General features: G+C 38.4%; 1 long non-coding RNA gene across 1 annotated transcript in view; it reads left to right on the forward strand.

Annotated features, from left to right (window-relative positions):
- The first annotated feature begins 6,058 nt into the window (after nucleotides 1–6,058).
- Nucleotides 6,059–10,940, forward strand: part of LOC121041729 (uncharacterized) — a 24,845-nt gene continuing 19,963 nt past the window's right edge. Inside the window, exons 1-2 of the long non-coding RNA XR_005795831.1 lie at nucleotides 6,059–7,550; nucleotides 8,846–8,955. This is a non-coding gene — a long non-coding RNA (uncharacterized LOC121041729). The remainder of the gene's footprint in view (nucleotides 7,551–8,845; nucleotides 8,956–10,940) is intronic.

Below are 10,940 nucleotides of genomic sequence, written 5' to 3' on the forward strand. Positions count from 1 at the left end.
GGTGTTTCTGTAAGTCCAACTGTGAAATATTCTTTGAAAGTCAGTGAGGCAGTTTGCTTCATGTTTGGATTTTATCTTGGTCTAAGATCTTACAAATTAGCATCTTAACTCTGTGGCTGTGGAAGGACTGCTTGCTGACTACAGTTTAGATCTATTAAACTCTTCTGTGCTATAATTTAAATCAGTGGCTGAATTAACCTGGTGGATAACTTACTGGATCCTAGAGATACTGCAAGTGGTTTCCCTGGGTTATTTAGGAAGTTGTCCAGATAAATTCCCTCTGGGGTAACATAGTAATGTGCCAAACAATCTAGGTTGAAAAAGTCATTTTAAGATAATTATTCAACTTGATTATATTAATCATGAAAATATTTCAGTGGTCCACAGGTAGTTTGTAGCAGAGCTAGAAAAGACTCCTGTTCTCCTTTACTTTACCCTTCCCAATGTCTCCTGCCCCATCGATCCCTTCAATCCAATGTAGTTCTGAAATCATTTCATCATTACAGCTTTTGTATAAGTCCCTGTTGCACTGTTGAAAAACTGCTACTATTTTGTTCATGGAATCAGCCAATAAATGTACCTCCGAAGCAATTAACATGCTTATGCAAACTGTTTGACATTTGAAGTAATGATATCCTTTAGAATATTTGTAATATTATGTTATGACCTCTTTGACTTTCATTTTAAAATAATTTTTGCTTTTGAGCAATTAAAAATTAAATAAAATCTGGAGATGGTTCTCGTGCAAGAGTCATCTCCAAATGCTATAAAAAAGACATGCCATGGGGCGCCTGGGTGGGTCAGTCGGTTAAGCGGCCGACTTTGGCTCAGGTCACGATCTTGCAGTCCGTGAGTTCAAGCCCCGCGTCGGGCTCTGTACTGACAGCTCAGAGCCTGGAGCCTGTTTCCGATTCTGTGTCTCCCTCTCTCTCTGCCCCTCCCCTGTTCATGCTCTGTCTCTCTCTGTCTCAAAAATAAATAAATGTTAAAAAAAAATTTTTTTAAATAAAAAAGACATGCCATGCACATTTTGATTGCCTTATAAAAGTGACAATTATAGGGGCGCCTGGGTGGCGCAGTCGGTTAAGCGTCCGACTTCAGCCAGGTCAGGATCTCGCGCTCCGTGATTTCGAGCCCCGCGTCAGGCTCTGGGCTGATGGCTCAGAGCCTGGAGCGTGCTTCCGATTCTGTGTCTCCCTCTCTCTCTGCCCCTCCCCCGTTCATGCTCTGTCTCTCTCTGTCCCAAAAATAAATAAACGTTGAAAAAAAAAATAAATGAATAAATAAATAAATAAATAAAAGTGACAATTATAAAAGCATATTAAAAAGTAAAAAAAATGGGGCGCCTGGGTGGCGCAGTCAGTTAAGCGTCCAACTTCAGCCAGGTCACGATCTCGCGGTCCCTGAGTTCGAGCCCCACGTCAATCAGCCCGGAGCCTGGAGCCTGTTTCCGATTCTGTGTCTCCCTCTCTCTCTGCCCCTCCCCCATTCATGCTCTGTCTCTCTCTGTCCCTAAAAAAATAAATAAACGTTGAAAAAAAAAAAGTAAAAAAAAATAGCAAAGAAAATGTTCTTCCATGATTTTAAATAGGTTTAATTTTTTAATTTTTAAAAAATTTTTAATTCTAGTGTAATTTAACATACAATGTTACATTTGTTTCAGGTGTGCAATACAGTGATTCAACAATTCTGTACATTAATTACTCAGTGCTCATTAGGAGAAGTGTGTGCTTAATCCCCTTAATCTATTTCACCCATCCCCCCCACCCACCTTCCCTCAGGTGACCATCAGTTTGTTCTGTAAATTTAAGAATATGTTTTTTTGTTTGTCCCTCTATTTTTTTTTTAAATGTTTGTTTATTTTTGAGAGAGAGAGAGAGTAGGAGAGAGGTAGAGAGAGAGGGAGAGGCTCTAGGCTCTGAGCTGTCAGCACAGAACCCAATGCGGGGCTCTAACTGGCAAACCTTGACATCATGACCTGAACTGAAGTCAGACACTTAACTGACTGAGCCACCCAGGCACCCCTGTTTGTCTCTTTTTTTCTTTGTTTGTGTTGCCTCTTAAATTGCAGATATGAATGAAATCATGTTATATTTGTGTTTCTCTTGAGTTATTTCACTTAGCATTAGATCCATCCATGTTGTTGAACTTGACAGGATTTCACTCTTTTTTATGGCTGAGTAATATTCTTTTATATCACATTTTCTTTATCCATTCTTCTATAGATGGACACTTGAGTTGCTTCCATGTCTTGGCTATTGTAAGTAATGCTGCAGTAAATGTAGGGGTACATATATCTTTTTTAATTAATGGTTTCATTTTCTTTGGGTAAATACCCAATAATGGAATTACTTGATCATAGGATAGATCTATTTTTAACTTTTTGAGGAACCTCTATACTGTTTTCCACATTGGCTACACCAGTTTGTGTTTTCACCAGCAGTGCACCAGTGTTCTTTTTCTTCACATCCTTGTCAATGCTTGTTGTTTCTTGTGTCTTTGATCTTAGACATTCTGACAGGTGTCAGGTGATTTCTCATTGTAGTTTTGATTTGTGTTTCTCTGATGATGAGTGATGTTGAGCACATTTTCATGTGTCTGTTGGCCATCTGGATGTCTTCTTTGGAGAAATGTCTGTTCATGTCCTCTGCCCATTTTAATTGGATTAATTTTATTAAAAGAATGTGTAGGAATAGTCTTTATGTTAATAGCTATTTATATACTTTTAGTAAACCAGGAACTTTGTTCTTGTAGTTCCTTTAAATATACCAATGACTTTTTTGAAGTAAATCCTGATTTTTTTAAAATAAAAAAGATACATACAGGTCACGTAATCTAATGTATAAAGTATGACAGAAAAATTTAAATTTCTTACGCTACATGTGTGTATGTGTATAATTTTTCTTTTTGGATTGTTTTTAGGCAACACATTTTATCAAGGGTGACTGGCATTTTTGTTTAAACCATACAGCTACCTACAAAACTGAAATAGGGTTACTGTTAGAAAAAAAAATAAACAGGACAAGTACTGTGCCCATTTTACAGACGGGGAAGTGACCCTTCGATCATAAATTGCTAGAAAGTGGTGAGGCTAGAAGTAAATTTCAGCCTCCACTGAGAGATTTTCCAGTGCTCTCCCTGCTACATTTTTTTTTTTTTTTTTGCTCGTCTTTTTCAGTTTTGGTTCAGCCACCCAAGGAAATAACCAGGAACAAAGCCAAGAACAAAAAGAGTCTGCAAATGTCATAATGAGAGCTCTGGATGAACAGTAATTTTACTCAGATCTGAGAATTAGAAAGCTGGCTGGAAAACCGTATTATGAAGATTGAGGAAACTAGATGGCAAATCACTGTTCATTCAGAATAAACTTTATTGACCAGTTACTTAAATTGCAAAGAAGTTAATTTGTGTTGCAGCAGCACCTTTGCAAGTATTTTCTGAAGAGCTGAAGAAAAAGCCCAATAGTGTTGGAACTGCATGTTTAGTTTTCAGAGAATTGTGGGCACAGCCTCAGGGGACACCTGCAGGTCAGCATTTTGGTGACAGCATGAAAGGGCTTTAGCTTCAGGAAGCTTCAGTGAGGTCAGCTGGGGGCTCTCCTGGGACCAAATCCTGATCTCTGATTAGGATAACCCACTCTGCTCATGAAATGAGATTTCTAATGGGAATTAACCACAGCTTCTTTTTCCTGTCTTTAAAAGCAAGCTGCTTTGTCATGCTTCCTTTACTGAAATCATCACACAAAAAAAGGGTTTTGAGAATTTTCTGCTTAAGACACTACAACAGATAATAGACAAAATAAGATATAGGCGATTGCTCACTGGCCCCCTCCCAACACCATTGCTTCTTACTCCCCTTAGAGGTTACCCAAATGTGTTTTAGGATAACAATGGCTTAGCTTTAATGTTCATGAATAAAACAACGACCCTGTAAGAGTCTGAATTTGGAAGGTAATAAAGAAACATATCAAGAGAGAAAAGAAACTTGGGGCTGAATTAGAAGTGCAATAGGAAAGAAGCAATCTTTCTTCTGTATAGCCCCAAGTAATGTTGGCCTTGTCAAATGCATCACAGGTTTTAAGTCACACTTCAGCAGCATCTGAGCCACAGTGAGGATTAAGCCCATCCTTTAAGGGCTGCATTAACTTCTCCAAACCAGCTGGAGAAGTTGTGTGTGTGTGCAAATTTACATCTAATTGGTTTTGTTTGTTTTGCTCTGTGAAGGGGGAGAAGTAATACTTATTAAGTGTCTCAGTTCTTTTGAGCCTCAAAATAGCCAGGCCAGTTGGAGAGATTGCTGCTTACCCATACTTATTAAGTGTCTCAGTTCTTTTGAGCCTCAAAATAGCCAGGCCAGTTGGAGAGATTGCTGCTTACCCAAGTTTCCGTGGATAGGGAATGTTAAGAGTTGAAAATTGTGTCCTGTCTGTACAGCTGTGTGCCATCCCTATCTCCATTGTCAAAGTAGTGATTTTAAATACCTGAAAATTTAAAAAGTTTCATCTTATACTGGGATCATAACTTCTGATTTGAAGACATTTGAAGTGGAATGCATGTAAATTTTGAAGAAGTTTTGCTCAGCCATCCATCACTTTCGGTCACCTTAAGCCAGATTCACATGAATGAGAAATGATGTAGAGTGTCCTTTAGAGGATGAATAGAGGCTGCCAACTTCTTCATCATCTTCCTTGGTCACAGTTTAATTATCCAGTGGTGGGCATCTGCCTTAAGCTGCCAAATGGAGCTTTTAACTACCAGATTAGAACTTCTATAGTCAGTTTTCTCTGGTCATGGACATTGTGAGGTTTGAAAGTTAATTTTTGTCAACTTGAGATTAGAGTTCTGATCAATACATTCATTCATTTGGAAAGTATTCAGAAGACTTACGTTCTCAAAAAATCTTTCAGTAGCTTCCAATAAGCAGAGTATTCTGCATTTGTTACATAAAATCATAAAGGGACCCTGTTAAAATACAAATATTATTGAGAAGGACCGTACATCTAGTCTCTAACGTCTGTGATCTCTTTAACATTTATTATCTTTCCGTTATCCATTCAGCCACCTCTTTGAGTCTTGTTAGAAAAGTCAGCACAGATCAATGTCAAAGGTAAAGAAAGTCCAGAAACAAACATTATAGGAGGTAGGGATAAGACACCTTTGGTGTGAAGATGCCCAGAATGTGTAAAACTGTGGGAAGTTAACCTTTGTAAAATGGGTATAAATAGTACTTAGCTTTGAGGGTTATATGAAGATTATTTGGGATAATACATTGAATATGGCATCTAGTTCTTATTTTATGTTCAGCTAATGTCAGCTATTACTATTATAATAAAATATTAAAATATTTAACATAATTGAATATGTTTTATTTATGAACTGCTTGAAAATTTTCCATTGTCTCATTGCTATTTTTTTATTATACAGATCTATATAAAATATGTTATTATCTTTGAGATTTGCAAGTCTGGAGATTATCTTTTCTATACTACTTTTGTTTATAATAGTTTTGTATATACCTAAGGTTATCATATTGCAATTCATTACTCTCGTGATCCAGAGTTATTACTTCTATTTGTGTTTGTATATTTGTGTAATGATTAATTTTTTACTGTGTCAGACATATTTTATATCTCATGACAGGGAATCAGAATTACTCATGCTGACAAGCCTTGATGACTTGTATGGCTCTTTGAAAAAAGACATGTCCATGCTTTTTTCACATTTCTACACTTTTCCACCATTTGATAATATAACGGAGTTAGCTGAGGCATAATTTATACTTGTTAAAAATCAATTTGGTGGTGATGGGCCACTCTTGACCTCAAACTTTGTCCAGTCAAAATGCCCAAGAAATAGTTTTGGTGGAGAGGTGAGTGTAACATTTCTAAGGTCCCAATTTATGTACTAGTATGATCTTTACAAAGGTTATTAAGCATTAAGTAGTTTGGGCAACCTTTTCTCTACTCATGATGATATTACTATTGTAGTAATATAGTAGTAATGCAGACGACTTCTAGCCATTTTTAGTAGATGGCTTCTCATCTTCTTTTTTTTTTTTTTTTGGAATACACAGAGAATCTGGGAAGAACTATGCGTCTACAGCATCTTAGAAAACCCGCGTTATAAGAAAAGATGTAATGAAGAACCAGCAATTGACTTTTTTAAATGTAAAATGATGCAAATTTATTATCTTACCATAGGTGAATGCCAGCCTTGGGAAAGGGCAGGGCCGCTGGTGGTAGATCTGGGTTGCAGGCTGTAACTTTAGGACCCTCAAAAATGAGGAATTTCTTTTCACTTCTGACACCCACTATTATTGCTGTTTGCTTTGAAATACTCCCTCTTGGTATCAGTCAGAGCCCTGCAAAAGCTGACAAGTACAGCGTATTTCTCAGTTTTTTGGGTGGACTCACAAGCAAAACTCTCAAAAGATAACTGCCTTTTTTGCATGAGATTCAAGAGTTACTTTAATTTTCTTAAACCAAAAAGAGAGAGCCAAATGCCAGTTCACGTCTATCATATGCCCTTTCATAGAGCTGTTGGTAAAGCAATTAAATGCATAAATGACAGAAATGATAGATATTGGTTCCATTATTGCTATTTCATGCAGACAGAGTTATATTTCCCCAAGATTAGATTTTTATGACAAGAATTTTTTTTTGTAGTCATAATACAGAACTGTTATTTGTCAAAGAAGTAATATTTGTTTTTGGCTGTTGGTGAAATCTCAGAGGAAAAATTTCCAGACTCCATTTTACTTTTAAGAAGTACATAAACCTGAAGAGTAAGTTTTTTCTTTCAAAATAGGTTTTGTTTTGACTTTGAAAACCTCAGACTTCCACGAAGCATTGTAATGTTTGGAATAAGCATATAAAATATTTCAGGGTACTGGGATTTATCTTTTTTCGTAACTCTAGGCAAAAATTCCTAGGGCAAGTCTGAGGATAGATTTTTTTTTTTTCACTCTCCAACTTGCCTCGATGCTGAGGTCTGGGGGAAATGCTTTGGGTCCCCTGCATAGCCAAGGTTAAGTGTGCACAAGGCCAGTGGAGACCCTCATTGTTGTTACAGTGGGTAACAAAAGAGATTCACAGAGTGCTGAATTCTGGAAGGGACTATCCAAATCAACTACATAACGCTGTCATTTCTCAAATGGGAAACTGAAGTACAGGGAGATGAAGGGACCTGTCAAGGTCATCTGATCAGCTAGTGTCACGGTTGTGATCCAGGGAGACTCCCCATTTAGTGATTTTTTTTTCTCAGTAATTTCCCAGGATCCTTTTTTACTTCAATTTTGTTTGCTTCCATTCCAGTCCATTCCAGCTGGTCCCTGATATTGACGTGGGTGCTGTTTTGGCCTCAATCCTGCCCTCTGCCTGTATTCACCGAGTGGGATTTCCCCACCAGAAACCTTCGCATTCTCTGAGTCGTTTGGACTTGGACTTACTTGTGCAGAAGTTTTAGTTCCTGGAGAACTTGAGAAGGACTCCTTCTCCAGTTGTTGGACTTTATTCCCCCTGCTGCTGCTCCACACCACCATAGCTTATTCAGGTACTACTTTCTGTCAGGCCTCATGCTTGGCACTTTATACAACTAGTTCATGTACTCCACACAACAGCCCTTTAATGTGGGCATTTTACCACCTTGCAGCTGAGGAGTCAAAGCTCAGGAATCAAATCTCATCCCCATCACCTTACAGTGGTAAGTGCAGAACGAGACTAAAACCGAGGAATATCCAAATCCCATTCTCTTTCCATGGCATTGTTCAGTTCCAGTCTGAAACGCTTAAGGCTCAGACTTTGAGTAACAAATTGTTGTAACTTGCACTGCCTCGGGGACTCTGTCTCCCATTTATCTGCTCTGCAAAACATCTTTATGTATTAACGCATGAGCCTTCTCTGTGTGGGCCCGTCTGATGCTAGGACTTCCTAGCTTTCTGATCTTAGAGCTCTGCCTTCCATATTCTGCCTTGTTATATGTTCTGGATGTGGGAATGGGAACAGTTAAATGTCACTCTGCTGGCTGAAACAGTAACTTCCTGATTGAAACTCCAGCGGAAATTAGACCTTCCAAATGGCAAGATCATAGAATGCTCTGATATGTTTGATGAAACACTGTGGGATATTTCCACCCACTTCCCTGCCTCCCACTTCTGCAGCTTAAGGGACAAATTCCATTTTTAACCATTTCACTTTCAAGAAGGCATCATGGTCAGAAAGGGTCTGTGGCAGGACTGGTTCCAAGAGCCGCCAAAGGACTTCCGCTGCCTTCGCAAGTTGTATCTACCTAGTGTATGCCCTCCCTTGTTGCAGCTCCTTAGGTTTAAAGATGCTTAGAAGGCTCTCATGTGATAGCCTTACATTAAGTATATCCAGGGAGGATACAATACTGCATGAATACAAAGGAGGGGAAAATATTCATTGAGTGCTTATTAGGTGAATAAAAGTATGCCATACATTTTCACATGTATTACCAATTGATCCCTACAATAAGTGTATGAAGTATGGAATTTATTCACATTTTAGACAGACATTAAAAGTCTTATTTAGGCTCACATAACTAGAAATGGGTACCATTGGCATTTGAAGCTAGATGAGACTAACTTTATGTATATTACAAGGCTACCCTAAATACTCCAGAAGCTGGGCCCCAGGCTCCTGTCATCCTATCCACCATTACTCTCATTCTATGTGGGTTAGATGGGGACCCTGGCTTCGGAAATCCTAATAAGAATCTTCACTAATCTTTGAAATTTTGATTTCCATTCATCAAAGAACGACAATTTACATTGTTACACAGAGACTAAATTATAACTCTATCATTCTCATTTTCCCCACCCCACTCAGTCACTGGACAGTTCTTGGTGAAGAATGATACTCCTTATTGCAGCGTGCCCCTTCTGCCTTGGCAAAGACCCAGCACATTCTTCCACCTGATGGTTTGATGAAAAACCAAGGTAATATCTGTTTTGTTTATATGTTGAGTCCCTAATGGAAAAGAATCCAACTGACTAGTGTAGCTGTCAAATCCTTCTTTTTCTGGATTGATAACTACAAACCTGAACTTGAAAAGAAAGTGAATCTATTCCTAACCATTGTGCACTCACTTGCTTGCTCTTTTTCTTTCTTTCTTTCTTTCTTTCTTTCTTTCTTTCTTTCTTTCTTTCTTCTTTCTTTCTTTTTTCTTTCTCACGCTCTCCCTGTCTCTCTCTCTCCTGTCTTCCCCAGCCGCTCATATTTTCATCTCCTATGGCCAGCTCTACCCAACTCAGCAACATCTTGGCTGAATACATGGCCAGTATGCACTCAGTCTTCTTTTTAAAAGACATTCCTTCCTATGAGGCTGAAGACAGATTATTTATGTAATTTTATTGTTATAATTCAGGTCACCTTTCTAAACTTGAATTTGTTTTTTTCTGAAAAACAAGGAGATTAAACTGGAAATATTTTAAGATTCAATGTCAAACTGGTTAAAATGAATAAATCTTTTTTTTTTAATAAGTAGTGCTGTCTTTCTTTTTGTGATATTTATTTATTTTTGAGAGAGAGAGAGAGAGAGAGAGAGAGAGGCCATGAGTGGGGGAGAGGCAGAGAGAAGAGGGAGACACAGAATCTGAAGCAGACTCCAGGCTCTAAGCTGTCAGCACAGAGCTCGATGCAGTGCTCGAAGCCATGAATCCTGAGCTGGTCAGACGTTTAACGGACTGAGCCACCCACATGCCCCATAAAATGAATGAATCTTAATGAGCATTTTTTAATTATCCTGCATAAGGTTTTAGTAATGGCCCTCACAAGCCACAGGTGACTTCTGTCCAGCACTATGAGGCAGGGATTTGTTGCCATTTCTCTCCGATTCTATCAGGGCAGAGCCTCCTTCTTTCCACCCCCTCCTTATGGACATCTCATTCTTTTAGTTCCCTTATTTGTTTCTATAGTTCCCTTATTTGTTTTTCAGTCACCCACTACTTCACTCTCCCTCTGTCTTTAGGGTCTTACTAGGCAGGGGTTTCTATCCCCAATTTTCCCTAATTCCCAACTAAGACTGGTTCTGTCCATACTTGTTACAGATTTCATCAGACCATATTCAATTCAACAAATGTTTTTCTAGTGCCAGTCATGTGCAAGCCTGTGATGGTTGCTATGCTTTCATTCTAGGGATACAGCCTCACCAAGGAGCAAGTTTTGTAGAAAGAAAAGTCTGGAGTAATTTTATTTTATTTATTTTAATTTTAACTTTTATTTAAATATAATTTATTGTCAAATTAGCTCACATGCAGTGTATATTGTGTGCTCTTGGCTTTGGGAGTAGATTCCCATGATTCATTGCTTACATAAAACACTCAGTGCTCATCCCAACAAGTGCCCTCCTCAATGCCCATCACCCATTTTCCCCTCCCCCTCCCCCATCAGCCCTTAGTTTTTTCCCTATTTAAGAGTCTCTTGGGGTGCCTGGGTGGCTCTGTTGGTTAAGTGCCCCACTTCAGCTCAGGTCATGATTTTACTGTTCAGAATTCGAGCCCAGCGTTGAGCTCTGTGCTGAGAGCCCAGAGCCTGAAGTCTGTTTCAGATTCTGTGTCTCCCTCTCTCTTCCTCTGCCCCTCCCACTCTCATGCTGTCTGTCTCTCTGTCTCTCAAAAATAAATAAACATTAAAAAAATTTTTTTAAAAGTCTCTTATGGTTTGCCTCCTTCTCTGTTTGAAACTATTTTTTTTCTCCTTCCCTTCCCCTGTGGTCTTCTGTTAAGTTTCTCAAATTCTACATATGAGTGAAAACATATGATATCTCTCTTTCTTGGACTGACTTATTTCACTCAGCATCATACCCTCCAGTTCCATCCACGTTGTTGCAAATGGCAGGATTTCGTTCTTTCTCATTGTCATATATATATGATGGAATACTACATATATATATATATATATATATATATATATATATATATAT

The sequence above is a fragment of the Herpailurus yagouaroundi genome, unplaced genomic scaffold, assembly GCF_014898765.1.
Source record: "Herpailurus yagouaroundi ecotype Mexico unplaced genomic scaffold, PumYag 184, whole genome shotgun sequence".
Classification (NCBI taxonomy): Eukaryota; Metazoa; Chordata; class Mammalia; order Carnivora; family Felidae; genus Herpailurus; species Herpailurus yagouaroundi.